Source organism: Acanthochromis polyacanthus, chromosome 15, assembly GCF_021347895.1.
Source record: "Acanthochromis polyacanthus isolate Apoly-LR-REF ecotype Palm Island chromosome 15, KAUST_Apoly_ChrSc, whole genome shotgun sequence".
Classification (NCBI taxonomy): Eukaryota; Metazoa; Chordata; class Actinopteri; family Pomacentridae; genus Acanthochromis; species Acanthochromis polyacanthus.
Window position 1 is genome coordinate 27,281,579 of NC_067127.1, and position 27,722 is coordinate 27,309,300.

At 43.6% G+C, this 27,722-nt stretch overlaps 1 protein-coding gene and 2 long non-coding RNA genes across 6 annotated transcripts in view; 1 reads left to right on the forward strand and 2 right to left on the reverse strand.

Annotated features, from left to right (window-relative positions):
• The window catches only part of LOC110971188 (sodium/potassium/calcium exchanger 3-like), a 323,311-nt gene that overhangs the window by 18,192 nt on the left and 277,397 nt on the right, over positions 1–27,722 (forward strand). The window lies entirely within an intron of this gene.
• Positions 1–27,722, reverse strand: part of LOC127537429 (uncharacterized) — a 48,239-nt gene that overhangs the window by 11,896 nt on the left and 8,621 nt on the right. The gene's annotated exons all lie outside the window — the stretch shown is intronic.
• Positions 19,290–27,584, reverse strand: LOC127537413 (uncharacterized). The gene is made up of 4 exons (XR_007947035.1): positions 27,526–27,584; positions 26,702–27,204; positions 22,820–23,233; positions 19,290–20,168 (listed from the first exon to the last, which is right to left on the reverse strand). It is a non-coding gene; the product is annotated as an uncharacterized LOC127537413 (long non-coding RNA).

Consider the following 27,722-nt stretch of genomic DNA (forward strand, 5'->3'; position numbering starts at 1 on the left):
GGTCCTTATGAGTTTCATAGACCAATATACAGTTACAGAGAAAGTGCCACCTGGTGGATGGACACAAAGTGCTGCATAAATAGCCTGTCCATGCTCCAATCTGCCTGAAATTTGACCTGTGTGCTCAGAATCCAGCCTTTGTGACATTCATGGGCCTAAATACACTCTCAGTCGCAGCATTGCCTGGTGGAAATGCTTGGGGTCGCCGACCAGCAAGGATGCGAGGACCCGTTCAACGCTGCTCGCAGCTTTAATTATTATTATTATTATCCTGCCAAAAGAACTGCTTTTTTCATGGCCTGAACATGCTCGAAAAGTCATGAAAATTTGCACACACATCAGAACTGGCGAAAAATTTCATATTTTTTAGGGCATGTGGACGTGTGTGCAAAAATGGCTCCATAGCGCCCCCTACAAAATTTTAAAAAGTGGTATTAGGCCAACTCGGAGGGAATTTGGCCGAGAGCTAAAAACTTTGGGAGGCATATGCAGCACATCAGGAAACACAAAAAAGTCAATCACAGCCATGCTCTACACCCAACAGGAAGTGCGCCATCATGCGTTAACTGTACAAAATCTATGATGAACTCCTCCTAGGGGAAAAGTCTGAGCGATCTGAAATTTTGCCAGTACATACAGCCAGCCTTCCTGAGAAAAAGTTATCAAAATCTTCCTCCATAGTCAAAGGGTGTGGTCGTGGCGGACTGTCGAAATTTGATCCTTCGCCATGAAACAGGAAATGCTGTGTAAGTCTCCTGAACATGCTCCAATCTGAATGAAACTTTACATGTATGATCACAGACCTGCCTCGATGACATCCATATAGCAAAAATGATTCACAGTCACAGCGCCACCTTGTGGTATCAAGAATTTGACATTTTATAGACTTTCATGTACTATTCTTAGCCTGTTGCTCAGATTCACCTCAGATGTTGTGACATAACCCTGAACACATTGATGATGAATCACAGAAAAAATGGTGACGTGTGATGAAAAGGCGTGTCTGTGGCGGGACGGCAAAGTTTGATGTTTCCCCGTGAAAACTGAAGTGTTCATATCTCAGCTGCACAGGATCCTATCTGCCCCAAACTTCATGTGCTGGACACCAGAACCAGTTTGAGGACATCCACACTGAAAAATTTAGACAAAGTCATAGCGCCACCTATTGGTAACAAGAAGTTTAGAAATTACATTTGCACACACCATTGCTCCAAACTTTGTCATATCCTCCTGAAAATTGGTCAGCTGATTCATCACACCCTGACAATGCCAAAGTGTAAAGATTTTAGCATTTGATAAAATGCTGTTGCCGTGGCAACGTGTTGTTGTTGTGACAAACAAAGTAGTTTTTGACAGGCTTAAAATGCTCAACAGCTCACCAAAATTTACACACACATCACTGTCGTCTCAAGGAATAAGAATGTATGCATCTCTGCAGGGCATGTGCTATTGCGCCCCCTGCAGTATGTTTAATAAACAGCCCCAGCAGCACGATTCACCTACATCCACAAAATTTGGGAGACATATAGAGCACATCAGAACGCACAAAAAAGCCTCTTGGAGCCATCCCCTAAACCCAACAGGAAGTCCACCATTTTGAATGAAGTAGACAAATTTTCTCTATTTTTTGATATTTTGAGAGCGAACTCCTCCGAGGGGTTAATTCCTACAGACCTCAAATTTTGCCAAGATATCCAACACAATCTCCTGATCAAAAGTTATTAAAAGATTCTTCCAGAGTCAAAGGGTGTGGCCATGGCGATATCCAGAATTTTGATGGTTCGCCATGAAACATCAAGTGCTATCTAACTATCCTCTGCATGCTCCAATCTATCTCAGACCTCACATGATTCAACACAGTCCTGTCCTGATCACATTTATAGGCCAAAATACATCCACAGCATGTGTCATAGCGCCTCTAACAGAATTTGTAAAATTGGCCTCCACAGAGACTTTCACCTATAACTCTGAAATTTGGCATGCATATGTAGCACGTCAGTGCAAACAAAAAAGTCTCTTGGACTCCTTCTCTAACGCCAACAGTCGGCCATTTTGAATTAAATGTCCAATTTTTGGTGTTTTTGATCATTTTCAACAATTGATTTCTCACAGGCAATAACTCCAAAACACCTCAAGTTGGAACAATATTTAAAACATGCCTTCAGGTTGAGTATTTGTGAAAATTGTTCACATAACTCAAAGGGCATGGCCATGGCGGCCAACTGAACTTTAATGTTACGCCATGAAGCAGGACATCTTGTGTAAATCCCCTGTACATGCTGTAATCTACCTCAAACTTTACATGTTTGATCAGAGTCCAGTCCTGATGAGTTTCATAGACCACTATACAGTCACAGACATAGTGCCACCTGGTGGATGGACACAAAGTGCTGCAAAAATAGTCTGTACATGCTCCAATCTGTCTGAAATTTGACCTGAGTGCTCAGAATCCAGTCCTCGTTACATCCATGAGCCTAAATACACTTTGTCGCAGCATTGCCTGGTGGACATGCTTGGGGTCGCCGACCAGCAAGTATGCGAGGACCCGTTCAACGCTGCTTGCAGCTTTAATTTTTATTATTATCCTGCCAAAAGAACTGCATTTTTCAGGGCCTGAACATGCTCGAAAAGTCATGAAAATTTGCACACACATCAGAGCTGGCGAAAAATTTCATATTTTTTCGGGCATGTGGAGGTGTGTGGCAAAATGGCTCAATAGCGCCCCCTACACTTTCCCACGGGCAACATGTTTCAGCTACAGCCACCAAATTTGGTACACATATGCAGTACATCAGGGTGAACAAAAAAGTCAGTGACAGCCATATTCCAAACCCAACAGGAAGTGAGCTATTTGGCGTTGAATGTCAGATTTTGCCCATTTTTCATTTTTTTCTAGAGCGAACTCCTCCCAGGGGGAAACTCCAATTCACCTCAAATTCCACCAGTACATAGAGGAGGCCTTAATGATCCAAAGTTATTAAAATCTTTTTCCAAAGTCAAAGGGCGTGTCTGTGGCGGCCTCTGAAATTTTGATCCTTCGCCATGAAATTTCAAATGCAGTGTAAATGCCCTGAACATGCTCCAATCTGCCTGAAACTTTACATGTATGATCAGAGTCATTTTCAACAATTCATTTCTCACAGGCAATAACTCCAAAACACCTGAAATTGGGACAATATATAAAACACGCCTTCAGGTTGACTATTTGTGAAAATTGTTCATAAAACTCAAAGGGCGTGGCCGTGACGGACAACTGAACTTCAATGTTACACCATGAAGCAGGACGTCTTGTGTAAATCCCCTGAACATGCTGCAATCTGCCTCAAACTTTGCATGTTTGATCAGAGTCCAGTCCTGATGAGTTTCATAGACCAATATACAGTCAAAGCGATAGCGCCACCTAGTGGATGGACAGAAAGTGCTGCTTAAATAGCCTGTACATGCTCCAATCTGCCTGAAATTTGACCTGTCTGCGAAGAATCCAGCCTTTGTGACATTCATGGGACTAAATACACTCTCAGTCGTAGCATTGCCTGATGTAAATGCTTGGGGACGTCGACCAGCAAGGATGCGAGGACCCGTTCAATGCTGCTTGCAGCTTTAATTAGGGTCCGAGCACCGAGGTGCCGAGGACAGGCGGTGCAAGGGCACCGGCTGTCCAAGGCACCAACGGTGCCGTAGGACCCTATTGAAACCCTACGGTTTATTATTATTAGGGTCCGAGCACCGAGGGTGCCGAGGACAGGCGGTGCAAGGGCACCGGCTGTCCAAGGCACCAACGGTGCCGTAGGACCCTATTGAAACCCTACGGTTTATTATTAGGGTCCGAGCACCGAGGTGCCGAGGACAGGCGGTGCAAGGGCACCGGCTGTCCAAGGCACCAACGGTGCCGAAGGACCCTATTGAAACCTTAGGGTTTATTATTAGGGTCAGAGCACCGAGGTGCCGAGGACAGGCGGTGCAAGGGCACCGGCTGTCCAAGGCACCAACGGTGCCGTAGGACCCTATTGAAACCCTACGGTTTATTAGGGTCCGAGCACCAACGGTGCCGAAGGACCCTATTGGAACCTTAGGGTTTATTATTATTATTATTATTATTAGGGTCCGAGCACCAACGGTGCCGAAGGACCCTATTGGAACCTTAGGGTTTTTTATTATTATTATTAGGGTCCGAGCACCGAGGTGCCGAGGACAGGCGGTGCAAGGGCACCGGCTGTCCAAGGCACCAACGGTGCCGTAGGACCCTATTGAAACCCTACGGTTTATTATTATTAGGGTCCGAGCACCGAGGTGCCGAGGACAGGCGGTGCAAGGGCACCGGCTGTCCAAGGCACCAACGGTGCCGTAGGACCCTATTGGAACCCTACGGTTTATTATTAGGGTCCGAGCACCGAGGTGCCGAGGACAGGCGGTGCAAGGGCACCGGCTGTCCAAGGCACCAACGGTGCCGTAGGACCCTATTGAAACCCTACGGTTTATTAGGGTCCGAGCACCGAGGTGCCGAGGACAGGCGGTGCAAGGGCACCGGCTGTCCAAGGCACCAACGGTGCCGTAGGACCCTATTGGAACCCTACGGTTTATTATTATTATTATTATTAGGGTCCGAGCACCGAGGTGCCGAGGACAGGCGGTGCAAGGGCACCGGCTGTCCAAGGCACCAACGGTGCCGTAGGACCCTATTGGAACCCTACGGTTTATTAGGGTCCGAGCACCGAGGTGCCGAGGACAGGCGGTGCAAGGGCACCGGCTGTCCAAGGCACCAACGGTGCCGTAGGACCCTATTGGAACCCTACGGTTTATTATTATTATTATTATTTGTCTCTCAGAACAATTGCATTTTTGAGGGCCTAAACATGCTCAAAAACTCATTAAAATTTGTACACACATCAGGACTGGTGAAAAATTTCATATTTTAAAGGAATTGTAGAGGTGTGTGGCAAAATGGCTCCATAGCGCCCCCTACACTTTCCCACGCCCATCATGTTTCACCTACAGCTACCAAATTTGGTACACATATGCAGCACATCAGACTGAACAAAAAAGTCAGTGACAGCCATATTCCAAACCCAACAGGAAGTGAGCTATTTTAAGTTGAATGTGAGATTTTGCCCATTTTTCATTTTTTTCCAGAGCGAACTCCTCCCAGGGGGAAACTCCAATTCGCCTCAAATTCGACCAGTACATACAGGAGGCCTTAATGAGCAAAAGTTATCAAAATCTTTTTCAAAAGTCAAAGGGCGTGTCCGTGGCGGTCTGTGGAATTTTGATCCTTCGCCATGAAATTTCAAGTTGTGTGTAAATGCCCTGAACATGCTCCAATCTGCCTGAAACTTTATATGTATGATCAGATTCCTGCCCTGATCACATCCATATGATGAAATCCATTCACAGTCAGAGCGCCACCTGCTGGCAACAGAAAATGTGATTTTTTACACTTTGATGTATTATTCTTTGTCTCTTGCTCAGATTCACCTCAAATGTGGTGAAATAAACCTTAACATGTTGATGATTATTCACAGTGAAAATGGTGACGTGTCATAAAAAGGTGTGTCTGTGGCGGCGCGGCGAATTTAGATGTCTCGCCATGACGACTAAAATGTTTATATCTCAGCAAATCCTAATCGTATCTGCCCCAAACTTCATGTGCTGGACACCATTCCCAGTGTGAGGTCATCCACGGTGAAAATTTTGGAAAAAATCATAGCGCCACCTATTGGTAACAAGAAGTTTAGAAATTACATTTGCACACACCATTGCTCCAAACTTTTTCATATCATTCTGAAAATTGGTCAGCTGATTCTTCACCCCCAGACAATACCACAGTGTGAAGATTTTGATATTTGATGAAATGCTGTTGCCGTGGCAACGCGTTGTTTTTGTGACAAACAAAGTACTTTTTGACAGGCTTAGAATGTTCAACAGCTCACCAAAATTTACACACACATCACAGTCGTCTCAAGGAATAACACTGTATGCATCTCTGCAGGGCATGTGCTATAGCGCCCCCTGCAGTATGTTTAATAAACAGCCCCGGCAGCATGTTTCACCTACATCCACAAAATTTGGGAGGCCTATAGAGCACACCAGGACACACAAAAAAGCCTCTTGGAGCCATCCCCTAAACTCAACAGGAAGTCCGCCATTGTGAATTAAGTGGATGAAATTTCTGTATTTTTTTCATTTTTGAGAGCGAACTCCTCCTCGGGGTTAAGGTCTAGAGAGCTGAAATTTTGCCAGGATATACAACACGATGTTCTGATCAAAAGTTATCAAAGGATTCTTGCAGAGTCAAACGGTGTGGACATGGCGACCTCCTCAATGTTGATGGTTTGCCATGAAACATCAAGTGCTACCTAACTATCCTCTGCATGCTCCAATCTACCTCAGACCTCACATGATTAAACACAGTCCTGTCCTGATCACATTTATTGGCCAAAATACATTCACAGCATGTTCCGTAGCGCCCCCTACAGCATTTTTAAGAATAGCCTCCACAGAGACTTTCACCTATGACTATGAAATTTGGCATGCATATGTAGCACTTCATTGCAAACAAAAAAGTCTCTTGGAGTCATTCTCTAAACTCAATAGGAAGTCCGCTATTTTGAATTAAATGTCAGATTTTTGGTGTTTTTGATCATTTTCAACAATTGATTTCTCACAGGCAATAGCTCCAAAACACCTGAAATTGGGACAATATATACTACACGCCTTCAGGTTGAGTATTTGTGAAAATTGTTCACAAAACTCAAAGGGCGTGGCCATGGCAGCCAACTGAACTACAATGTTACGCCATGAAGCAGGACATCTTATGTAAATCCCCTGTAAATGCTGCAATTGCCTGAAACTTTACATGTTTGATCAGACACCGGTCCTTATGAGTTTCATAGACCAATATACAGTCACAGAGATAGCGCCACCTGGTGGATGGACAGAAAGTGCAGCATAAATAGCCTGTACATGCTCCAATCTGCCTGAAATTTGACCTGTGTGCTCAGAATCCAGCCTTTGTGACATCCGTGGGCCTAAATATACTCTCAGTCGTAGCATTGCCTGGTGGACATGCTTGGGGTCGCCGACCAGCAAGGATGCGAGGACCCGTTCAACGCTGCTCGCAGCTTTAATTATTATTATTATTATTATTATTATTTGTCTCTCAGAACAACTGCATTTTGAGGGCCTAAACATGCTCAAAAACTCATGAAAATTTGTACACACATCAGGACTGGTGAAAAATTTTATATTCTAAAGGAATTGTGGTAGTGTATGACAAAATGGCTCCATAGCGCCCCCTACAAAATTTTAAAAAGTGGTATTAGGCCAACTCGGAGGGAATTTGGCCGAGAGCTAAAAAATTTGGGAGACATATGCAGCACATCAGGAAACACAAAAAAGTCAATCACAGCCATGCTCTACACCCAACAGGAAGTGCGCCATCATGCGTTAACTGTACAAAATCTATGATGAACTCCTCCTAGGGGAAAAGTCTGAGCGATCTGAAATTTTGCCAGTACATACAGCAGACCTTCCTGAGAAAAAGTTATCAAAATCTTCCTCCATAGTTAAAGGGTGTGGTCGTGGCGGCCTGTCGAAATTTGATCCTTCGCCATGAAACAGGAAATGCTGTCTAACTCTCCTGAACATGCTCCGATCTGAATGAAACTTTACATGTATGATCACAGACCTGCCTCGATGACATCCATACAGCAAGATTCATTCACAGTCACAGCGCCACCTTGTGGTATCAAGAATTTGACATTTTTTACACTTTCATGTACTATTCTTAGCCTGTTGCTCAGATTCACCTCAGATGTTGTGACATAAGCCTGAACACATTGATGATGAAGCACAGAAAAAATGGTGACGTGTGATGAAAAGGCGTGTCTGTGGCGGGACGGCAAAGTTTGATGTTTCGCCATGAAAATTGAAGTGTTCATATCTCAGCTGCAAAGGATCCTATCTGCCCCAAACTTCATGTGCTGGACACCAGAACCAGTTTGAGGACATCCACACTGAAAAATTTAGAAAAAGTCATAGCGCCACCTCTTGGTAACAAGCAGTTTAGAAATTACATTTGCACACATCATTGCTCCAAACTTTGTCATATCATTCTGAAAATTGGTCAGCTAATTCTTCACCCCCAGACAATACCACAGTGTGAAGATTTTGATTTTTGATGAAATGCTGTTGCCGTGGCAACGCGTTGTTTTTGTGACAAACAAAGTACTTTTTGACAGGCTTAGAATGTTCAACAGCTCACCAAAATTTACACACACATCACAGTCGTCTCAAGGAATAACACTGTATGCATCTCTGCAGGGCATGTGCTATAGCGCCCCCTGCAGTATGTTTAATAAACAGCCCCGGCAGCATGTTTGACCTGCATCCACAAAATTTGGGAGGCCTATAGAGCACACCAGGACACACAAAAAAGCCTCTTGGAGCCATCCCCTAAACTCAACAGGAAGTCCGCCATTTTGAATTAAGTGGATAAAATTTCTGTATTTTTTTCATTTTTGAGAGCGAACTCCTCCTCGGGGTAAAGGTCTAGACAGCTGAAATTTTGCCAGGATATACAACACGATGTTATGATCAAAAGTTATCAAAGGCTTCTTGCAGAGTCAAAGGGTGTGGACATGGCGACCTCCAGAATTTTGATGGTTCGCCATGAAACATCAAGTGCTACCTAACTATCCTCTGCATGCTCCAATCTACCTCAGACCTCACATGATTAAACACAGTCCTGTCCTGATCACATTTATAGGCCAAAATACATCCACAGTATGTGTCATAGCGCCCCCTACAGAATTTTTAAAAATAGCCTCCACACAGACTTTCACCGAGGACTATGAAATTTGGCATGCATATGTAACACGTCAGTGCAAACAAAAAAGTCTCTTGGAGTCATTCTCTAAACCCAACAGGAAGTCCGCTATTTTGAATTAAATGTCAGATTTTTGGTGTTTTTGATCATTTTCAACAATTCATTTCTCACAGGCAATAGCTCCAAAACATCTGAAATTGGGACAATATATAAGAAACGCCTTCAGGTTGCATATTTGGGAAAATTGTGCACAAAACTCAAAGGGCATGGCCATGGCGGCCAACTGAACTTTAATGTTACGCCATGAAGCAGGACGTCTTGTGTAAATCCCCTGTACATGCTGTAATCTACCTCAAACTTTACATGTTTGATCAGAGTCCAGGCCTGATGAGTTTCATAGACCACTATACAGTCACAGACATATTGCCACCTGGTGGATGGACACAAGGTGCTGCAAAACAGTCTGTACATGCTCCAATCTGTCTGAAATTTGACCTGAGTGCTCAGAATCCAGTCCTCGTTACATCCATGAGCCGAAATACACTTTGTCGCAGCATTGCCTGGTGGACATGCTTGGGGTCACCGACCAGCAAGGATGCGAGGACCCGTCCAACGCTGCTCGCAGCTTTAATTAGGGTCCGAGCACCAACGGTGCCGAAGGACCCTATTGGAACCTTAGGGTTTTTTATTATTATTATTATTATTATTATTATTCTGCCAAAACAACTGCATTTTTCAGGGCCTGAACATGCTCGAAAAGTCATGAAAATTTGCACACACATCAGAACTGGCGAAAAATTTCATATTTTTTAGGGCATGTGGAGGTGTGTGGCAAAATGGCTCCATAGCGGCCCCTACAAAATTTTAAAAAGTGGTATTAGGCCAACTCAGAGGGAATTTGGCCGAGAGCTAAAAAATTTGGGAGGCATATGCAGCACATGAGGAAACACAAAAAAGTCAATCACAGCCATGCTCTACACCCAACAGGAAGTGCGCCATCATGCGTTAACTGTACAAAATCTATGATGAACTCCTCCTCGGGGAAAAGTCTGAGCGATCTGAAATTTTGCCAGTACATACAGCAGACCTTCCTGAGAAAAAGTTATCAAAATCTTCCTCCATAGTTAAAGGGTGTGGTCGTGGCGGCCTGTCGAAATTTGATCCTTCGCCATGAAACAGGAAATGCTGTGTAACTCTCCTGAACATGCTCCGATCTGAATGAAACTTTACATGTATGATCACAGACCTGCCTCGATGACATCCATACAGCAAGATTCATTCACAGTCACAGCGCCACCTTGTGGTATCAAGAATTTGACATTTTTTAGACTTTCATGTACTATTCTTAGCCTGTTGCTCAGATTCACCTCAGATGTTGTGACATAAGCCTGAACACATTGATGATGAAGCACAGAAAAAATGGTGACGTGTGATGAAAAGGCGTGTCTGTGGCGGGACGGCAAAGTTTGATGTTTCGCCATGAAAATTGAAGTGTTCATATCTCAGCTGCAAAGGATCCTATCTGCCCCAAACTTCATGTGCTGGACACCAGAACCAGTTTGAGGACATCCACACTGAAAAATTTAGAAAAAGTCATAGCACCACCTCTTGGTAACAAGCAGTTTAGAAATTACATTTCCACACATCATTGCTCCAAACTTTGTCATATCATTCTGAAAATTGGTCAGCTAATTCTTCACCCCCAGACAATACCACAGTGTGAAGATTTTGATATTTGATGAAATGCTGTTGCCGTGGCAACGCGTTGTTTTTGTGACAAACAAAGTACTTTTTGACAGGCTTAGAATGTTCAACAGCTCACCAAAATTTACACACACATCACAGTCGTCTCAAGGAATAACACTGTATGCATCTCTACAGGGCATGTGCTATAGCGCCCCCTGCAGTATGTTTAATAAACAGCCCCGGCAGCATGTTTCACCTACATCCACAAAATTTGGGAGGCCTATAGAGCACACCAGGACACACAAAAAAGCCTCTTGGAGCCATCCCCTAAACTCAACAGGAAGTCCGCCATTTTGAATTAAGTGGATAAAATTTCTGTATTTTTTTCATTTTTGAGAGCGAACTCCTCCTCGGGGTTAAGGTCTAAAGAGCTGAAATTTTGCCAGGATATACAACACGATGTTATGATCAAAAGTTATCAAAGGATTCTTGCAGAGTCAAAGGGTGTGGACATGGCGACCTTCAGAATTTTGATGGTTCGCCATGAAACATAAGTGCTGCCTAACTATCCTCTGCATGCGCCAATCTACCTCAGACCTCACATGATTAAACACAGTCCTGTCCTGATCACATTTATAGGCCAAAATACATTCACAGCATCTACCATAGCGCCCCCTAAAAGAATTTAAAAAATGGCCTCCACACAGACTTTCACCTATGACGATGAAATTTGGCATGCATATGTAGCACATCAGTGCAAGCAAAAAAGTCTCTTGGAGTCATTCTCTAAACACAACAGAAAGTCAGCCATTTTGAATTAAATGTCAGATTTTTGGTGTTTTTGGTCATTTTCAACAATTCATTTGTCACTGGCAATAACTCCAAAACACCTGAATTTGGGAAAATATATAAGAAACGCCTTCAGGTTGCATATTTGCGAAAATTGTTCACAAAACTCAAAGGGCATGGCCATGGCGGCCAACTGAACTTTAATGTTACGCCATGAAGCAGGACGTCTTGTGTAAATCCCCTGTACAAGCTGTTATCTACCTCAAACTTTACATGTTTGATCAGAGTCCAGTCCTGATGAGTTTCATAGACCACTATACAGTCACAGACATAGTGCCACCTGGTGGATGGACACAAAGTGCTGCAAAAATAGTCTGTACATGCTCCAATCTGTCTGAAATTTGACCTGAGTGCTCAGAATCCAGTCCTCGTTACATCCATGAGCCTAAATACACTTTGTCGCAGCATTGCCTGGTGGACATGCTTGGGGTCGCCGACCAGCAAGGATGCGAGGACCCGTTCAATGCTGCTCGCAGCTTTAATTATTATTATTATTCTGCCAAAACAACTGCATTTTTCAGGGCCTGAACATGCTCGAAAAGTCATGAAAATTTGCACACACATCAGAACTGGCGAAAAATTTCATATTTTTTAGGGCATGTGGAGGTGTGTGGCAAAATGGCTCCATAGCGCCCCCTACAAATTTTTAAAAAGTGGTATTAGGCCAACTCGGAGGGAATTTGGCCGAGAGCCAAAAAATTTGGGAGGCATATGCAGCACATCAGGAAACACAAAAAAGTCAATCACAGCCATGCTCTACACCCAACAGGAAGTGCGCCATCATGCGTTAACTGTACAAAATCTATGATGAACTCCTCCTCGGGGAAAAGTCTGAGCGATCTGAAATTTTGCCAGTACATACAGCAGGCCTTCCTGAGAAAAAGTTATCAAAATCTTCCTCCATAGTTAAAGGGTGTGGTCGTGGCGGCCTGTCGAAATTTGATCCTTCGCCATGAAACAGGAAATGCTGTGTAACTCTCCTGAACATGCTCCGATCTGAATGAAACTTTACATGTATGATCACAGACCTGCCTCGATGACATCCATACAGCAAGATTCATTCACAGTCACAGCGCCACCTTGTGGTATCAAGAATTTGACATTTTTTAGACTTTCATGTACTATTCTTAGCCTGTTGCTCAGATTCACCTCAGATGTTGTGACATAAGCCTGAACACATTGATGATGAAGCACAGAAAAAATGGTGACGTGTGATGAAAAGGCGTGTCTGTGGCGGGACGGCAAAGTTTGATGTTTCGCCATGAAAATTGAAGTGTTCATATCTCAGCTGCAAAGGATCCTGTCTGCCCCAAACTTCATGTGCTGGACACCAGAACCAGTTTGAGGACATCCACACTGAAAAATTTAGAAAAAGTCATAGCGCCACCTCTTGGTAACAAGCAGTTTAGAAATTACATTTGCACACATCATTGCTCCAAACTTTGTCATATCATTCTGAAAATTGGTCAGCTGATTCTTCACCCCCAGACAATACCACAGTGTGAAGATTTTGATATTTGATGAAATGCTGTTGCCGTGGCAACGCGTTGTTTTTGTGACAAACAAAGTACTTTTTGACAGGCTTAGAATGTTCAACAGCTCACCAAAATTTACACACACATCACAGTCGTCTCAAGGAATAACACTGTATGCATCTCTGCAGGGTATGTGCTATAGCGCCCCCTGCAGTATGTTTAATAAACAGCCCCGGCAGCATGTTTCACCTGCATCCACAAAATTTGGGAGGCCTATAGAGCACACCAGAACACACAAAAAAGCCTCTTGGAGCCATCCCCTAAACTCAACAGGAAGTCCGCCATTTTGAATTAAGTGGATAAAATTTCTGTATTTTTTTCATTTTTGAGAGCGAACTCCTCCTCGGGGTTAAGGTCTGGAGAGCTGAAATTTTGCCAGGATATACAACACAATGTTATGATCAAAAGTTATTAAAAGATTCTTCCAGAGTCAAAGGGTGTGGACATGGCGACCTCCAGAATTTTGATGGTTCGCCATGAAACATCAAGTGCTACCTAACTATCCTCTGCATGCTCCAATCTACCTCAGACCTCACATGATTAAACACAGTCCTGTCCTGATCACATTTATTGGCCAAAATACATTCACAGCATCTACCATAGCGCCCCCTAAAAGAATTTAAAAAATAGCCTCCACACAGACTTTCACCTATGACTATGAAATTTGGCATGCATATGTACCACATCAGTGCAAGCAAAAAAGTCTCTTGGAGTCATTCTCTAAACCCAACAGGAAGTCCGCCATTTTGAATTAAATGTCAGATTTTTGGTGTTTTTGATCATTTTCAACAATTCATTTCTCACAGGCAATAGCTCCAAAACATCTGAAATTGGGACAATATATACTACACGCCTTCAGGTTGAGTATTTGTGAAAATTGTTCCCAAAACTCAAAGGGCATGGCCATGGCGGCCAACTGAACTTTAATGTTACGCCATGAAGCAGGACGTCTTGGTTAAATCCCCTGTACATGCTGCAATCTGCCTCAAACGTAACATGTTTGATCAGAGTCCAGTCCTGATGAGTTTCATAGACCAATATACAGTAACACAGATAGCGCCACCTGGTGGATGGACAGAAAGTGCTGCATAAATAGCCTGTACATAATCCAATCTGCCTGAAATTTGACCTGTGTGCTCAGAATCCAGCCTTTGTGACATTCATGGGCCTAAATATACTCTCAGTCGTACCATTGCCTGGTGGAGATGCTTGGGGTCGCCGACCAGCAAGTATGCGAGGACCCGTTCAACGCTGCTCGCAGCTTTAATTATTATTATTATTATTAGTCTCTCAGAACAACTGCATTTTTGAGGGCCTAAACATACTCAAAAACTCATTAAAATTTGCACACACACCAGAACTGGTGAAAAATTTTATATTCTGAAGGAATTGTGGAAGTGTATGACAAAATGGCTCCATAGCGCCCCCTACACTTTCCTACGGGCAGCATGTTTCACCTACAGCTACCAAATTTGGTACACATATGCAGCACATCAGGGTGAACAAAAAGTCAGTGGTGGTGATTTTCTAAACCCAACAGGAAGTGAGCTATTTTGCGTTGAATTCCAGATTTTGAACATTTTTTGTTTTTTTCTAGAGCGAACTCGTCCGAGGGGGAAACTCCAATTCACTTCAAATTCGACCAGTACATACAGCAGGCCTTAATGGCAAAAAGTTATTAAAATCTTTTTCAAAAGTCAAAGGGCGTGTCCGTGGCGGCCTCTGGAATTTTGATCCTTCGCCATGAAATTTCAAGTGCGGTGTAAATGCCCTAAACATATTTCAATCTGCCTGAAACTTTACATGTATCATCAGAGTCCTGCCCTGATCACATCCATATGATGAAATCCATTCACAGTCAGAGCGCCACCTGCTGTCAACAGGCTATGCCATTTTTTACACTTTGATTTATTATTCTTTGTCTCTTGCTCAGATTCACCTCAAATGTGGTGAAATAAACCTTAACATGTTGATGATGATTCACAGTGAAAATGGTGATGTGTCATAAAAAGGTGTGTCTGTGGCGGCGCCGCGAATTTAGATGTCTCGCCATGACTTCTAAAATGTTTATATCTCAGCAGATCCTAATCGTATCTGCCCCAAACTTCATGTGCTGGACACCAGGCCCAGTGTGAGGTCATCCACGGTGAAAATTTTAGAAAAAGTCATAGCGCCACCTATTGGTAACAAGAAGTTTAGAAATTACATTTGCACACACCATTGCTCCAAACTTTTTCATATCATTCTGAAAATTGGTCAGCTGATTCTTCACCCCCAGACAATACCACAGTGTGAAGAGTTTGATATTTGATGAAATGCTGTTGCCGTGCCAACGCGTTGTTGTTGTGACAAACAAAGTACTTTTTGACAGGCTTAGAATGCTCAACAGCTCACTAAAATTTACACACACATCACTGTCCCCTCAAGGAATAACACTGTATGCATCTCTGCAGGGCATGTGCTATAGCGCCCCCTGCAGTATGTTTAATAAACAGCCCCGGCAGCACGTTTCACGTACATCCACAAAATTTGGGAGGCATATAGAGCACATCACGATGCACAAAAAAGCCTCTTGGAGCCATCCCCTAAACTCAACAGGAAGTCCGCCATTTTGAATTAAGTGGATAAATTTTCTCTATTTCTTGAATTTTTGAGAGCGAACTCCTCCGAGGGCTTAACTCCTCGAGACCTCAAATTTTACGAGGGTATACAACACGATGTTATGATCAAAAGTTATTAAAAGATTCCTGCAAAGTCAAAGGGTGTGGACATGGCGACCTCCACAATTTTGATGGTTCGCCATGAAACATCAAGTGCTACCAAACTATCCTCTGCATGCTCCAATCTACCTCAGACCTCACATGATTAAACACAGTCCTGTCCTGATCACATTTATAGACTAAAATACATTCACAGCATGTACCATCGCGCCCCCTACAGCATTTAAAAAATAGCCTCCACACAGACTTTCACCTATGACTATGAAATTTGGCATGCAAATGTAGCATGTCAGTGCAAACAAAAAAGTCTCTTGGAGTCATTCTCTAAACCCAACAGAAAGTCGGCCATTTTTAATTAAATGTCAGATTTTGGGTGTTTTTGGTCATTTTCAACAATTCATTTCTCACAGGCAATAACTCCAAAACATCTGAATTTAGGAATTATATAAGACACGTCTTCAGGTTGCATATTTGCGAAACTTGTTCATAAAACTCAAAGGGCGTGGCCATGGCGGGCAGCTGAACTTTAATGTTACGCCATGAAGCAGGACATCTTGTGTAAATCCCCTGTACACGCTGCAATCCGCCTCAAACTTTACATGTTTGATCAGAGTCCAATCCTGGTGAGTTTCATAGACCATTATACAGTCACACAGATAGCGCCACCTGGTGGATGGACACAAAGTGCTGCAAAAATAGTCTGTACATGCTCCAATCTGTCTGAAATTTGACCTGAGTGCTCAGAATCCAGTCCTTGTACATCCATGAGCCTAAATACACTTTGTCGCAGCATTGCCTGGTGGACATGCTTGGGGTCGCCGACCAGCAAGGATGCGAGGACCCGTTCAATGCTGCTCGCAGCTTTAATTAGGGTCCGAGCACCGAGGTGCCGAGGACAGGCGGTGCAAGGGCACCGACTGTCGAAGGCACCAACGGTGCCGAAGGACCCTATTGGAACCTTAGGGTTTTTTATTATTATTATTATTATTATTATCCTGCCAAAAGAACTGCATTTTTCATGGCCTGAACATGCTCGAAAAGTCATGAAAGTTCTCACACACATCAGAACTGGCGAAAAATTTCATATTTTTAAGGACAAGTGGAGGTGTGTGGCAAAATGGCTCCATAGCGCCCCCTACAAAATTTTAAAAAGTGGTATTAGGCCAACTCGGAGGGAATTTGGCCGAGAGCTAAAAACTTTGGGAGGCATATGCAGCACATCAGGAAACACAAAAAAGTCAATCACAGCCATGCTCTACACCCAACAGGAAGTGCGCCATCATGCGTTAACTGTACAAAATCTATGATGAACTCCTCCTAGGGGAAAAGTCTGAGCGATCTGAAATTTTGCCAGTACATACAGCAGACCTTCCTGAGAAAAAGTTATCAAAATCTTCCTCCATAGTTAAAGGGTGTGGTCGTGGCGGCCTGTCGAAATTTGATCCTTCGCCATGAAACAGGAAATGCTGTCTAACTCTCCTGAACATGCTCCGATCTGAATGAAACTTTACATGTATGATCACAGACCTGCCTCGATGACATCCATACAGCAAGATTCATTCACAGTCACAGCGCCACCTTGTGGTATCAAGAATTTGACATTTTTTAGACTTTCATGTACTATTCTTAGCCTGTTGCTCAGATTCACCTCAGATGTTGTGACATAAGCCTGAACACATTGATGATGAAGCACAGAAAAAATGGTGACGTGTGATGAAAAGGCGTGTCTGTGGCGGGACGGCAAAGTTTGATGTTTCGCCATGAAAATTGAAGTGTTCATATCTCAGCTGCAAAGGATCCTATCTGCCCCAAACTTCATGTGCTGGACACCAGAACCAGTTTGAGGACATCCACACTGAAAAATTTAGACAAAGTCATAGCGCCACCTCTTGGTAACAAGCAGTTTAGAAATTACATTTGCACACATCATTGCTCCAAACTTTGTCATATCATTCTGAAAATTGGTCAGCTAATTCTTCACCCCCAGACAATGCCAAACTGTGAAGATTTTAGCATTTGATAAAATGCTGTTGCCGTGGCAACGTGTTGTTGTTGTGACAAACAAAGTACATTTTGATAGGCTTAGAATGTTCAACAGCTCACCAAAATTTACACACACATCACAGTCGTCTCACGGAATAACACTGTATGCATCTCCACAGGGCATGTGCTATAGCGCCCCCTGCAGTATATTTAATAAACAGCCCCGGCATCACGTTTCGCCTACATCCACAAAATTTGGGAGGCCTATCGAGCACACCAGGACACACAAAAAAGCCTCTTGGAGCCATCCCCTAAACCCAACAGGAAGTCCGCCATTTTGAATTAAGTGGACAAATTTTCTCTATTTTTTTTAATTTTTGAGAGCGAACTCCTCCGAGGTGTTAAGCTCAAGAGAACTGAAATTTTGCCAGGATATACAACACGATGTTATGATCAAAAGTTATTAAAAGATTCTTGCAGAGTCAAAGGGTGTGGACATGGCGACCTCCAGAATTTTGATGGTTCGCCATGAAACATCAAGTGCTATCTAACTATCCTCTGAATGCACCAATCTGCCTCAAACTTTCCATGTGTGATCACAATCCAATCCTGATCACATCTACAGGCCAACAGACACTCTCAGTCGCGGCGCCACCTGTTGGAGGGACAGTAAATGCTGTATAACTGGCCTCTACATGATCAAATCAGCCTGAAACTTTTCATGAGTGATCAGAGTCCAACCCTCATCACATCCACTGTGTGAAATACACTCTGAGTTACAGCGCCACCTGGTGGATAGACAGGAAATGCTCTATAACTGCTCTGAACATGCTACAGTCTGGCTGAAATTTTACATGTATGATTGGACTCTGGTCCAGATGCGATTCAGAGGCCGACATACACTCTGTCACAGCGCCACCTGGTGGACGTGCGTGGATTCACCGACCAGCGTGGATGCGAGGACCCGTCCATCGCTGCTTGCAGCTTTAATTATTTTTTTTATTTTTTATTTTTTCTCCCGTAAAGTAAATTGGCTTTTTGGCGGCCTTATCATACTCCAAAACGCGTGAAATTTGGCATGCACATCAGGACTGGCGAAAAATTTGATATTTTATGGGAGTTGCGCATGTGCGTGGCAAAATGGCTCTATAGCGCCACCTGCAAACTTGAAAAAGTAGTCATTAGGCCAACTGCCACAATGTTTCATGTACAGCTACAATATTTGGTGGGCATATGCAGAACATCCGGACACACCAAAAAGTCAATTACAGCCACGCCCTAAACCCAACAGGAAGTCGGCCATCTTCAATTTGCTGTAAATTTTTCAAACTTAATCGCTCCTCGGGAAATGAATTGCCTTTTTGGCGGCCTTATCATATTCCAAAACGCGTGAAATTTGGCGTGCACATCAGGACTGGCGAAAAATTTGATATTTTATGGGAGTTGCGCATATGTGTGGAAAAATGGCTCTATAACGCCACCTGCAAAATTGAAAAAGTGGTCATTAGGCCAACTTCCACAATGTTTTATTTACAGCTACAATATTTGGTGGGCATATGCACCACATCAGGACACACCAAAAAGTCAATCACAGCCACACCCTAAACCCAACAGGAAGTCGGCCATCTTGAATTTGCTGTACATTTGTCAAAATTTATAGCTCCTAGTGGATAAGTCTGAGAGAACTGAAATTTGGCCAGTACATGCACCAGACCTTTCTGATGAAAAGTTATCAAAAACTCAACCAGAAGCCAAAAGGTGTGGCCATGGCGGAGCCTCAAACAACTGATCCTTCGCCTTGAAACAGGAATTGGTGTCTAATTCTTCTCAACATGCTCCAATCTGCCTGAAACTTTACATGTATGATGACAGTCCTGTCCTGATGTCATCCACATAGGGATATTCATTGACAGTCATAGCGCCACCTTGTGGTTTCAGGAAATAGACATCTTTTACACTTTCATGCCCTATTGTTACCCGGTTGATCATATTCACTTCAAATGCAGTGACAACAGCCTAAACACATTGATGATGCATCCCAGTGAAAATGGTGACTTGTCATCAAAGGGCGTGTCTGTGGCGGCCAAACCAATTTCGATGTTTCGCCATGAAAATTTAACGATTCATATCTCAGCTGAACAACATCCTATCTGCCTCAGACTTCACATGCTGGATACCAGGTCCAGTCTGAACACATCCACACTCATAAATTTTGAAAAAGTCATAGCGCCACCTGTTGGTAATAGTAAGTTTAAGGCCTTATATTTTCAGGTACAATGGCCCCAAACTTGGTGATATCATGCTGGAAATTGGTCAGTCGAGTCTTCACCTCTTGACAATCCCACACTGTGAAGGGTGTGACATTTCATGCAACGCTGTTGCCGTAGCAACCAAATATCGCCATGAAAAACAAAGCCCTTTCTGACAGGTTAGGAATACTCCAATGCTCACTAAAATTACCACACACATCACCATTGACCCAAGGAACAACACTGTATGCATCTCGGCACTGCACATGCTATAGCGCCCCCTACAGTATTTTTAACAAACAGCCCCCCCAGCACGTTTCACCTACATCCATGAAATTTGGGAGGCTTATAGAGCACATCAGGACACACAAAAAAGCCTCTTGGAGCCATGTCCTAAACCCAACAGGAAGTCGGCCATCTTGGATTAATTGTGAGATTTTTGATGATTTTTCTCATTTTTGAGAGTTAATACCTCCTCGGGGATAATTCCAGGAGACCTGAAATTTTGTCAGTCCACACAGCAGGACTTGGTTTGGAAAAGTTATCAAAAGTTTAACCAGAAGCCAAATGGCGTGGCCATGGCGACCATTCGAGTTTTGATGCTTCGCCATGAAACAACAACTGCTGTATAACTCTCCTCTGCATGCACCAATCTGCCTCAAACTTTCCATGTGTGATCACAATCCAATCCTGATCACATCTACAGGCCAACAGACACTCTCAGTTGCAGCGCCACCTGTTGGAGGGACAATAAATGCTGTATAACTGGCCTCTACATGATCAAATCAGCCTGAAACTTTTCATGAGTGATCAGAGTCCAGCCCTCATCACATCCACTGTTTGAAATACACTCTGAGTTACAGCGCCACCTGGTGGTGGATGGGCAGGAAATGCTGTATAACTAGTCTGAACATGCTCCAATCTGGCTGAAATTTTACGTGTCATTAAACTCTGGTCCAGATGTGATTCAGAGGCCAGCACACACTCTCAGTCACAGCGCCACCTGGTGGACGTGCATGGATTCGCCGACCAGCGTGGATGCGAGGACCCGTCCATCGCTGCTTGCAGCTTTAATTATTATTATTATATATTTTTTTCTCCCGTGAAGTAAATTGTCTTTTTGGCGGCCTTATCATACTCCAAAACGCGTGAAATTTGGCATGCACATCAGGACTGGCGAAAAATTTGATATTTTATGGGAATTGCGCATGTGCGTGGCAAAATGGCTCTATAGCGCCACCTGCAAACTTGAAAAAGTAGTCATTAGGCCAACTGCCACAATGTTTCATGTACAGCTACAATATTTGGTGGGCATATGCAGAACATCAGGACACACCAAAAAGTCAATTACAGCCATGCCCTAAACCCAACAGGAAGTCGGCCATCTTCAATTTGCTGTAAATTTTTCAAACTTAATCGCTCCTCGGGAAATTAATTGCCTTTTTGGTGGCCTTATCATATTCCAAAACGTGTGAAATTTGGCGTGCACATCAGGACTGGTGAAAAATTTGATATTTTATGGGAGTTGCGCATGTGTGTGGCAAAATGGCTCTATAGCGCCACCTGCAAAATTGAAAAGTGGTCATTAGGCCAACTTCCACAATGTTTCATTTACAGCTACAATATTTGGTGGGCATATGCAGAACATCAGGACACACCAAAAAGTCAATCACAGCCACGCCCTAAACCCAACAGGAAGTCGGCCATCTTCAATTTGCTGTAAATTTGTCAAAATTAATTTCTCCCGGCAAATGAATTGCCTTTTTGGGGGCCTTATCATAAACCAAAACGCGTGAAATTTGGCGTGCACATCAGGACTGGCGAAAAATTTGATATTTTATGGGAGTTGCGCATGTGTGTGGCAAAATGGCTCTATAGCGCCACCTGCAAAATTGAAAAAGTGGTCATTAGGCCAACTTCCACAATGTTTCATTTACAGCTACAATATTTGGTGGGCATATGCACCACATCAGGACACACCAAAAAGTCGATCACAGCCACGCCCTAAACCCAACAGGAAGTCGGCCATCTTGAATTTGCTGTACATTTGTCAAAATTAAATGCTCCTACTGGATAAGTCTGAGAGAACTGAAATTTGGCCAGTACATGCACCAGACCTTTCTGATGAAAAGTTATCAAAAACTCAACCAGAAGCCAAAAGGTGTGGCCATGGCGGAGCCTCATAAAACTGATCCTTCGCCATGAAACAGGAAGTGGTGTCTAATTCTTCTCAACATGCTCCAATCTGCCTGAAACTTTACATGTATGATGACAGTCCTGTCCTGATGTCATCCACATAGGGATATTCATTGACAGTCATAGCGCCACCTTGTGGTTTCAGGAAATAGACATCTTTTACACTTTCATGCCCTATTGTTACCCGGTTGATCATATTCACTTCAAATGCGGTGACAACAGGCTGAACACATTGATGATGCATCCCAGTGAAAATGGTGACTTGTCATCAAAGGGCGTGTCTGTGGCGGCCAAACCAATTTCGATGATTCGCCATGACAACTTAACGATTCATATCTCAGCTGAACAAGATCCTATCTGGCACAAACTTCACATGATGAACACCAGGTCCAGTCTGAACACATCCACACTCATAAATTCTGAAAAAGTCATAGCGCCACCTGTTGGTAATAGTAAGTTTAAGGCCTTATATTTTCAGGTACAATGGCCCCAAACTTGGTGATATCATGCTGGAAATTGGTCAGTCGAGTCTTCACCTCTTGACAATCCCACACTGTCAAGGGTGTGACATTTCATGCAACGCTGTTGCCGTAGCAACCAAATATCGCCATGCAAAACAAAGTGCTGTTTGACAGGTTAGAAATACTCCAGTGCTCACTAAAATTACCACACACATCACCATCGACCCAAGCAACGACACCGTATGCATCTCGGCACTGCACATTCTACAGGGCCCCCTACAGTATTTTTAACAAACAGCCCCCCAGCACGTTTCACCTACATCCATGAAATTTGGGAGGCTTATAGAGCACATCAGGATGCACAAAAAAGCCTCTTGGAGCCATGTCCTAAACCCAACAGGAAGTCGGCCATCTTGGATTAATTGTGAGATTTTTGATGATTTTTCTCATTTTTGAGAGTTAATACCTCCTCGGGGATAATTCCAGGAGACCTGAAATTTTGTCAGTCCACACAGCAGGACTTGGTGATGAAAAGTTATCAAAAGTTTAACCAGAAGCCAAATGGCGTGGCCATGGTGACCATTAGAGTTTTGATGCTTCGCCAAGAAACATCAACTGCTGTGTAACTCTCCTCTGCATGCTCCAATCTGCCTCAAACTTTCCATGTGTGATCACAATCCAATCCTGATCACATCTACAGGCCAACAGACACTCTCAGTTGCAGCGCCACCTGTTGGATGGACAGTAAATGCTGTATAACTGGACTCTACATGGTCAAATCAGCCTGAAACTTTACATGAGTGATCAGAGTCCAACCCTCATCACATCCACTGTTTGAAATACACTCTGAGTTGCAGCGCCACCTGGTGGTGGATGGGCAGGAAATGCTATATAACTCGTCTGAACATGCTCCAATCTGGCTGAAATTTTACGTGTGATTAAACTCTGGTCCAGATGTGATTCAGAGGCCGACACACACTCTCAGTCACAGTGCCACCTGGTGAACGTGCATGGATTCGCCGACCAGCGTGAATGCGAGGACCCGTCCATCGCTGCTTGCAGCTTTAATTAGGGTCCGAGCACCGAGGGTGCGAAGGACAGGCGGTGCAAGGGCACCGACCGTCCAAGGCGCCAGCGGTGCCAAGGACCCTATTGAAACCGGGTTTATTATTATTATTATTATTGTTTTTCTTATTTTTATTTTTTTTCTCCCGTAAAGTAAATTGGCTTTTTGGCGGCCTTATCATACTCCAAAACGCGTGAAATTTGGCATGCACATCAGGACTGGCGAAAAATTTGATATTTTATGGGAATTGCGCATGTGCGTGGCAAAATGGCTCTATAGCGCCACCTGCAAACTTGAAAAAGTAGTCATTAGGCCAACTGCCACAATGTTTCATGTACAGCTACAATATTTGGTGGGCATATGCAGAACATCAGGACACACCAAAATGTCAATTACAGCCACGCCCTAAACCCAACAGGAAGTCGGCCATCTTCAATTTGCTGTAAATTTTTCAAACTTAATCGCTACTCGGGAAATGAATTGCCTTTTTGGCGGCCTTATCATATTCCAAAACGTGTGAAATTTGGCGTGCACATCAGGACTTGCGAAAAATTTGATATTTTATGGGAGTTGCGCATGTGTGTGGCAAAATGGCTCTATAGCGCCACCTGCAAAATATAAAAGTGGTCATTAGGCCAACTTCCACAATGTTTCATTTACAGCTACAATATTTGGTGGGCATATGCACCACATCAGGACACACCAAAAAGTCAATGACAGCCACGCCCTAAACCCAACAGGAAGTCAGCCATCTTGAATTTGCTGTACATTTGTCAAAATTAATAGCTCCCAGTGGATAAGTCTGAGAGAACTGAAATTTGGCCAGTACATGCACCAGACCTTTCTGATGAAAAGTTATCAAAAACTCAACCAGAAGCCAAAAGGTGTGGCAATGGCGGAGCCTCAAAAAACTGATCCTTCGCCATGAAACAGGAATTGGTGTCTAATTCTTCTCAACATGCTCCAATCTGCCTGAATATATGATGTCCATCGTCATATGTCCCGTCCATCGCTGCTTGCAGCTTTAATTAGGGTCCGAGCACCGAGGGTGCGAAGGAAAGGCGGTGCCAGGGCACCGACTGTCCAAGGCACCAGCGGTGCCAAGGACCCTATTGAAACCCTAGGGTTTATTATTATTATTATTATTTTATTTTTTTTTTTTTTCTCCCGTAAAGTAAATTGGCTTTTTGGCGGCCTTATCATATTCCAAAACGCGTGAAATTTGGCGTGCACATCAGGACTGGCGAAAAATTTTATATTTTATGGGAGTTGCGCATGTGTGTGGCAAAATGGCTCTATAGCGCCACCTGCAAAATTGAAAAGTGGTCATTAGGCTAACTTCCACAATGTTTCATTTACAGCTACAATATTTGGTGGGCATATGCACCACATCAGGACACACCAAAAAGTCAATTACAGCCACGCCCTAAACCCAACAGGAAGTCGACCATCTTGAATTTGCTGTAAATTTGTCAAAATTAATTTCTCCCGGCAAATGAATTGCCTTTTTGGGGGCCTTATCATGAACCAAAACGCGTGAAATTTGGCGTGCACATCAGGACTGGCGAAAAATTTGATATTTTATGGGAGTTGCGCATGTGTGTGGCAAAATGGCTCTATAGCGCCACCTGCAAAATTGAAAAGTGGTCATTAGGCCAACTTCCACAATGTTTCATTTACAGCTACAATATTTGGTGGCCATATGCACCACATCAGGACACACCAAAAAGTCAATCACAGCCATGCCCTAAACCCAACAGGAAGTCGGTCATCTTGAATTTGCTGTACATTTGTCAAAATTAATAGCTCCTAGTGGATAAGTCTGAGAGAACTGAAATTTGGCCAGTACATGCACCAGAACTTCCTGATGAAAAGTTATGAAAAACTCAACCAGAAGCCAAAAGGTGTGGCCATGGCGGAGCCTCAAAAAACTGATCCTTCGCCATGAAACAGGAAGTGGTGTCTAATTCTTCTCAATATGCTCCAAGCTGCCTGAAACTTTACATGTATGATGACAGTCCTGTCCTGATGTCAGCCACATAGGGATATTCATTGACAGTCATAGCGCCACCTTGTGGTTTCAGGAAATAGACATCGTTTACACTTTCATGCCCTATTGTTACCCGGTTGATCATATTCACTTCAAATGCGGTGACAACAGACTGAACACATTGATGATGCATCCCAGTGAAAATGGTGACTTGTCATCAAAGGGTGTGTCTGTGGCGGCCAAATCAATTTCGATGTTTCGCCATGAAAATTTAACGATTCATATCTCAGCTGAACAAGATCCTATCTGCCCCAAACTTCACATGATGGACACCAGGTCCAGTCTGAACACATCCACACTCATAAATTCTGAAAAAATCATAGCGCCACCTGTTGGTAATAGTAAGTTTAAGGCCTTATATTTTCAGGTACAATGGCCCCAAACGTGGTGATATCATGCTGGAAATTGGTCAGTCGAGTCTTCACCTCTTGACAATCCCACACTGTCAAGGGTGTGACATTTCATGCAACGCTGTTGCCGTAGCGACCAAATATCGCCATGCAAAACAAAGTGCTGTTTGACAGGTTAGAAATACTCCAGTGCTCACTAAAATTACCACACACATCACCATCGACCCAAGCAACGACACCGTATGCATCTCGGCACTGCACATGCTATAGCGCCCCCTACAGTATTTTTTAACAAACAGCCCCCCCAGCACGTTTCACCTACATCCATGAAATTTGGGAGGCTTATAGAGCACATCAGGACGCACAAAAAAGCCTCTTGGAGCCATGTCCTAAACCCAACAGGAAGTCGGCCATCTTGGATTAATTGTGAGATTTTTGATGATTTTTCTGATTTTTGAGAGTTAATACCTCCTAGGGGATAATTCCAGGAGACCTGAAATTTTGTCAGTCCACACAGCAGGACTTGGTGATGAAAAGTTATCAAAAGTTTAACCAGAAGCCAAATGGCGTGGCCATGGTGACCATTAGAGTTTTGATGCTTCGCCAAGAAACATCAACTGCTGTATAACTCTCCTCTGCATGCTCCAATCTGCCTCACACTTTCCATGTGTGATCACAATCCAATCCTGATCACATCTACAGGCCAACAGACACTCTCAGTTGCAGCGCCACCTGTTGGAGGGACAGTAAATGCTGTATAACTGGACTCTACATGGTCAAATCAGCCTGAAACTTTACATGAGTGATCAGAGTCCAACCCTCATCACATCCACTGTTTGAAATACATTCTCAGTTGCAGCGCCACCTGGTGGTTGATGGGCAGGAAATGCTGTATAACTAGTCTGAACATGCTCCAATCTGGCTGAAATTTTACGTGTGTTTAAACTCTGGTCCAGATGTGATTCAGAGGCCGACACACACTCTCAGTCACAGCGCCACCTGGTGGACGTGCATGGACTCGCCGACCAGCGTGGATGCGAGGACCCGTCCATCGCTGCTTGCAGCTTTAATTTTTTTTTTTTTTTTTTTTTTCTCCTGACAAATGAATTGCCTTTTTGGCGGCCTTATCATATCCCAAAACGCATGAAATTTGGCGTGCACATCAGGACTGGCGAAAAATTTGATATTTTATGGGAGTTGCGCATGTGTGTGGCAAAATGGCTCTATAGCGCCACCTGCAAAATATAAAAGTGGTCATTAGGCCAACTGCCACAATGTTTCATGTACAGCTACAATATTTGGTGGGCATATGCACCACATCAGGACACACCAAAATGTCAATCACAGCCACGCCCTAAACCCAACAGGAAGTCGGCCATCTTCAATTTGCTGTAGATTTGTCAAAATTAATTTCTCCCGGCAAATGAATTGCCTTTTTGGCGGCCTTATCATCAACCAAAACGTGTGAAATTTGGCGTGCACATCAGGACTGGCGAAAAATTTGATATTTTATGGGAGTTGTGCATGTGTGTGGCAAAATGGCTCTATAGCGCCACCTGCAAAATTGAAAAAGTGGTCATTAGGCCAACTTCCACAATGTTTCATTTACAGCTACAATATTTGGTAGGCATATGCAGAACATCAGGACACACCAAAAAGTCAATCACAGCCACGCCCTAAACCCAACAGGAAGTCGGTCATCTTGAATTTGCTGTAAATTAATAGCTCCGAGGGGGTAAGTCTGAGAGAACTG